Source organism: Benincasa hispida, chromosome 12 (genome assembly GCF_027475165.1).
Source record: "Benincasa hispida cultivar pf3 chromosome 12, pf3_genome.v1.1, whole genome shotgun sequence".
Classification (NCBI taxonomy): domain Eukaryota; kingdom Viridiplantae; phylum Streptophyta; class Magnoliopsida; order Cucurbitales; family Cucurbitaceae; genus Benincasa; species Benincasa hispida.
In genome coordinates, this window is record NC_143489.1 from 80,471,640 (window position 1) to 80,477,745 (window position 6,106).

The following is a 6,106-nucleotide window of genomic DNA, read 5'->3' on the forward strand; positions in this document are numbered from 1 at the left end:
ATATCTGTAGTGCGAAGAGTGCAGCTGTCGATCTTTATTGGAGTGCCCGACAATTAACGGATGGTGGATATCGTGATTAAATATTTTAGTCAGTTATTCATGTACGTTGGAGCTTCAAGCTATAATCCATAAAGTCTCATTGGTGGCTCAATGGATTCAAGTTGAGAATTAGTTTTTGGGTTAGTTTGAAGTGTTCAAATTAACAAGAGGGAATTTGATTATATATGATATAATTAAATTAATTCAATTATATGTGAAATAATTGTTTTGGTGTATTAGATACATTAATTGGAGAAATTAATATAAATATGATTTATATTAAATAAAGGAGAAAAGAACTATGGTTTAACTATTACATACGATATGATATTAAAACTATAGGTTATAAATATAATATGATAAATTAGTTATTATATTTATTTATAATAAAAACAATTATGAGATAATTATTGGTGGTTATTCTTTCCTTTTTAACCGATTATAAATGAGAAGTTTCTTTCAGTTTTAATAACTGAAGAATAAAAGTGAAAAGAGTTTTAATTTCATTTTTTCATTAATTCAAATCGCTGAACATCTTGATCGAGTGAGAAAGAAAGAGCTATACGATAGCTCTTAGAGAGTGTGAATGATGAGCGAGTTTACTAGACGACTGTCTCTCATTTACTAAACGATTGAGTACCCAGTGTCTATATGATAGACATTCTAATTTTCCCACTTACTCGATCGTTTAACTCGATGGTATACTTCCTCCTTCCCTCTACCAAATCCACATAGAACCCACACCTCCTGGATTCTCAGACTAAGAATACCAAGGTAACCGAGTGGTTGTGTCGAGTATTACTCGATTGGGTTCGAGGATCAGATAGGTCATAGAATTGCACTAGTTGTTCGTTGTGTTCGTGCTCGTGATCGAGTTTGTTGGGACGTCTAACTAGTGTAAATCGAGGGAATACTTGAAGAAGAGTTCTTCAAAGGTATGATATTTGATTCCCTTTGTTTTTAATTGAAAAGCTTGTTGTAATTTACTTGATGATGCATAACTGTTATTGTATGTTTGTAAATGCTTTATTCTTTCTCAATGGGTTTGACACGATCTTGCTTCCACTCAATGGTTCTCTTGAAAAAAAGATCCTTCACGCTCTAGGTTCACTCCAACCTATTTTCTCATTGTTAATTGCAGCAAGAATGCCTTTACATCTATCAGAAATCAAACAAATACCATCTCAATGAGTAACATATTCACGCAATGCCCACAAAAATCATGACCAACTGGATAAGTTTTCTCCTTCATCAATAGCAAAAGCAAGGGGAAATATATGCCCATTTGCATCAATAGATTAGGCGGTCTATAAATTTTCCTTATACTTTTTGTAGATGAGTTCCATCAATCTGAATTAATGATCTACAATATTTGAACACTTCTCTTATAGGACCGAAGGACTAGAAAACTTGACAAAAAATAGTCGTACCTGACACATCAAGCGAAAGAAAAAGGATTATTTTCCAAGATCGTATTATACAATAACACTCAACCAATAAGGAAGCTCTAAATATGACCTTTCCCAATCACCAAACACATCGGTCAATGTTTTTCTCTGGGCTTGTCATACCCGTCTATAATTAACATTATACCCATATTGTTTTTTAATTGTTTATTTGAATAAGGTCATAGGAACCCTAGAATCAGCTCTAACCATATTTTGGATTTCAATATTCATAAAATTTGAATCAATCTGTGAATGATCTTGTGTCAATTATGAGTACAAGTATGAGTGCTCCCCTTTAAGTCCAGAAATTTCAAACATCCCATGAATTTTATGGCGACATGCCCATAACCTCCAATCACAATATCCTTCCGTTGTTTGCATCTCACATACTAAATATTTTTGTTCAATTCTACTACGACAATCTCATAGTGTTCTATCACGCAATATTTTTTTACGGCCAATTGTAGATTTTCTTTGATGTCAAATAACATTCCTTTTTGTATTAAATTATAATTATCTACACATCTGCTACTTTCCTCTAATGTTAACATTCGGTCACAGGTTGAATTAATAATGTCCCAATCTATTTCGGTGAGCACCTCCGATGGTACCAACTCAAGATTATGTTCTGTATTTCTATCGTTTCCTAATAATTCATCAAGTTCTATATCAATATCATTATCCCCATCATTTTTAGGTTCAAGAATGACTAAATCTTCAGGATGCATCGATATATTTACTCAAATCTTCAAAATTGTTATAGTTGACAAAAAATTAGTCTAACTTAATACATTAATACTAACAGCCCAAGCCAACATCAGTTCAAGAGATAATCCAAACTCTATTTTATGACCAGTCCAAAAGTTTTTTTTTTTTTTTTTTTTTCTTTTAAACAGTTCAAATAGATCAAAACTCCAAACAATCTAAATATTATTTATGACCAATCAAAACAATTCAAATATTTTCTTTAACAAAAAAGACCAACTACAACTCAAATTTTTAGTCCAACTTATAATATTAAATTACAAAAAAAAAAAAAAAAAATTCATACACAAAACAAATTTCACACATTAGATCTCCCAATTTTTCAACCAAAATAGTCAAAACTCTAGTTTTTTTTAATGCATACATTTAAATGAAATACTAGATCTATGGAGCATAATCTCATATATTGAAAAAAAAAAAAACGTTACCTATGGTCGACGACGGCCGGAAGAACGACACATGATGATGTACGACGGATGGCGACAGATAGAGGTGGTGAACGACGACTGTGAGAGAGAGGCAGATGGAATGAAGTTTTGAGATGGGGAAAAAGTGAAGGGGAAGGTCGTGGGATAGGTTTTGGGACCACTAAGTCGTGTATCGGGTACACGATTTAGAGGAGTTGTGGATCCGGTCCACGATTACTTGGTTAATGCTGCATGTTTGTACATGTGGTAGTCTGCCTGTGCCAGATGTACCAGATTCACGTGATGTGAAGGAAGTCGTGGATCCTGTCCACGATTTAGGTGCTTACTCAGTAATTGTGTACCGAGTCCACGACTCCACTACTTCATTTTTGTCAATACTTTCAATCCAACCCTATTTTTATCAATAATTATTAAAATAACATTATTTTAAAAAAAAAAAAACTCTTTAAATTGTCATTTCTTTGTCATATAAATAAATAAATAATACAGAACGTGAGAAGTCATTTTTTTTTTAAAGAAAAGAAATAAATATCAATAGCAGTTTATAGCAAAACAAATACAACCAATCTACGAGTATTAATCTATTAGGTCAATATAACCCTACCTCAACTAAATAAAGTATTTATCTTCAATTGAACTTTGTAATCTTTACTCTCACATGGTTGAATGAAAAAAGATATATGTACTACTATTAAAAAACAATCATATAATTCAGCTAGAGAATAACGTAATAGATATATTACCTATTATGGTTTAAAAATGTAAATTAAAATAAAATCTGAAAATTTTAATTTAGATTAAAATACCATTTCGGCTCTTATATTTTCAAATATACAATTTAAATTAGGGAGTTTTAATAAATTTTAAAATTAATATCTGTAGATAGTTTATTGTTGATTTTTTTTTTTTTTTTTTAAATAGTCTTCATTGGCAATTTTTTTTTAATATAAATTATGAAAATATATTCCCTAGTATGCTAAAAGACTTATTAAAAAGAAAGTTATTAAAAGAAATATTTGAAGGGAAGTGTGGGTAGAAAGGTCATTGAAGTAGAGTAGTAGCGTGCGGGGGTGAGGGGTAGTTGAGGGAATAAAGGAAGAAGTGGAGGGGCCCACATGTGTCCGAAAACGAGGGGCAGCCACGTCAGATGTGATGAATTGAGGGACAAAAACGGCAACTCGAGTTGAAACTTGAAAGTGGGGCCCATCTCAAAGATTTTGTAATATCTCATCTGTCCCCCAATTTTACTGTTTTCCCCTTCACGGCCCTACTTTTTCGTTTTCTTTCTCACACATCCCTCGCTATTTCTATTGCAATCATTTTCCAATTTTCTTTCGCTATCCTCTTCCTTTTATCTTCTTCCATTTCGAATCTCAATCATGCATTTTCCATCATCCTAAAAAAAAAAAATTAATTTTTTTAATGAATTTTATTCGATAGTTTAACTAATATCAACTTTTATTAATTTAAAGAAAACCATAGTTATGTGATTCATTATAAATTATACTTCTGAACTTTTAATTTAATCAATTAATTCTAGGTAGTTTGTTAATTATTATAATTAATTCGTTAAAATTTAATTGAAAAATAATTTGAATTACAACTTAAAAATAAAATTGAAATTTTCTAATCAAATAATATTTTAAAAAAACATTCAGAAATTAAGATTAAAATTTTATACTTACCCTTGAGCTACAGTTATATATATATATATACCATTTCTGCCCCTGGGCAATTTTATATTAAAAAAGGAGTTAGTTATTTGAATATTGTTGTCAATGTTTTATGTTTCCTTTTTCTTTTTGGTACTATGTACTTTGATTGTGGCATCAATGGTGGGATGGTAGTGATGACATTTTCCTTGTTTGTTCAACAAATATTGGGGTCAAAAAACAAAGTGGGATTAAGCTAATAGTAACTGACTTGACATTTTTTCTTAAAAGTTTAAAAGTTCAATTTTTCATTCCTACAAATATTGTTAATTTTTACTATTAAAAAAAGTAACCGTCATTAAATTTATTAACAAGACCTGAATTGATGAAGATAGAAATGAGACATTATTATATTGTTGTTATTGTTAAAATAATTTTGATAAGTACATTTTTAAGGAGATCTATATATGAATATATATACCATTTCTATTTTCTAACCATAGAGGGAAATCCAAAACCCAATTTTGAAACTTTACCTTCAATGTTCTTCAACAAAATTAATATGCAACATCTTTATAGCTTCTATAAGTACTTTCCTCACACATAGATCTCACTTGTCATTGTCACAATAATTAATTACATTAATCTACCACCTTGAAAACTATTGTGATTCGTCGTAGAAAACTTTGATTATTAAAAAGTTTAAACATTCTTTTATATGATAGGAACTAAATTGACATAAAATTTTAATTATGAAAAAAGTGATTATAATTACACTTTCAAATAATTTGCAATTATCCCCCAAATTTATCAAATCATTTCAGTTCAACTATAGGGTATGTTTGGGCCAAGAATTATCCTATGACTACAGTAAATATTATTTTACATTTTTCAATTAACTATAGTCAATACTATTTTAAAACCCATACTTGCTACCGTTTTTAATATTTTACATTCATCATTCTTTTATTATTTGCTACAGTCTTTACTATTTTCTTTTCAAATAAATAGTTTACACCTAAAACACATACTATTATGATCCAAACTAAAATAATATATACCCCTAACACAAACTATTATATTCCAACTATAATAACCTAGGATTATAATAATTAACTTCTTGCTCCAAACGCTCCCTTAAATTCTCAAACTAAACTACACCTTCAAATGACACAAATACCCTTAAACTATGATACCTCTTCTAACTCCAAAACCTTTGACATTGTTGCAATTCGATACAATTACTAACAGAGTAATAATAGTAATATTTGATTTTAGAAATTTTATATATTTATATCATTGTAACAATTCTTATATTTTAGTTTCTCACAAGCGATGAAGTTAGAAGTATGTGGAAAACTATTGAATGAGACTGTTTAAATATGTATGGTCTCTTAATAAGTACTACTAATCTTAATATGAAATGCATGTTTTGTAATTTATCTTATATATTTAAGGGTATTGCTCCTTTCAAAAAATAAAAAATAAAATGAAATTACTAGATTACTAATCATATTACAAATTTAGTCCCTATACTTTTGTGGAGAGTTATCCAAGCAAGATCCAAACCCTAAAGCTTGCATGAGGGTCCGCGTGTCCCAAAAAGGAAAACCAAGCTCTCAAGTTTCGAGTTGACCAACCAAGCTTATGGAGTTTCACAAAAACGAAAATATTTGAGTTCAGTTCAATGTTGTGTTGACACTCTACAACCTCGAGAGCCACATCTATTCTGACATTACTGATATTGCACATATCCCAAGCGAGAGTCAGAAAA